This window comes from Dendroctonus ponderosae, unplaced genomic scaffold (assembly GCF_020466585.1).
Source record: "Dendroctonus ponderosae isolate FM_Combo_2020 unplaced genomic scaffold, Dpon_F_20191213v2 Dpon_F_20191213_3, whole genome shotgun sequence".
In the NCBI taxonomy this organism is placed as follows: domain Eukaryota; kingdom Metazoa; phylum Arthropoda; class Insecta; order Coleoptera; family Curculionidae; genus Dendroctonus; species Dendroctonus ponderosae.
In genome coordinates this window covers 12,991,486-12,991,706 of record NW_026018508.1, presented here as the reverse complement: position 1 = coordinate 12,991,706, position 221 = coordinate 12,991,486, and the positions used below count along the sequence as shown (strand labels likewise).

Below are 221 nucleotides of genomic sequence, written 5' to 3'. Positions count from 1 at the left end.
TTCTGTGGCTCGAATGGTTCTTGAGAAACTTCGAAAAAAGCAGCGTCATGTTCAAGTGGATTTTGCGACTCAAAAAAAACCACGCAAATCTGAAGCTTCTTGAATTCAAGCCTTCTTTGAGAAAACTGCCCACATTTCCCCATCCATGGTTCACTTTCTAAAAAGGCCATTTATTTCTGTCTAGAATGATGTACAAATGAGCGTTCTTGCTCATTTTGCCT

At 39.8% G+C, this 221-nt stretch overlaps 1 protein-coding gene across 5 annotated transcripts in view; it reads left to right on the top strand.

The window, feature by feature from the left end:
- LOC109537368 (leucine-rich repeat-containing protein 43-like) overlaps window positions 1-221 on the top strand; it is a 12,913-nt gene that overhangs the window by 11,378 nt on the left and 1,314 nt on the right. The window lies entirely within an intron of this gene.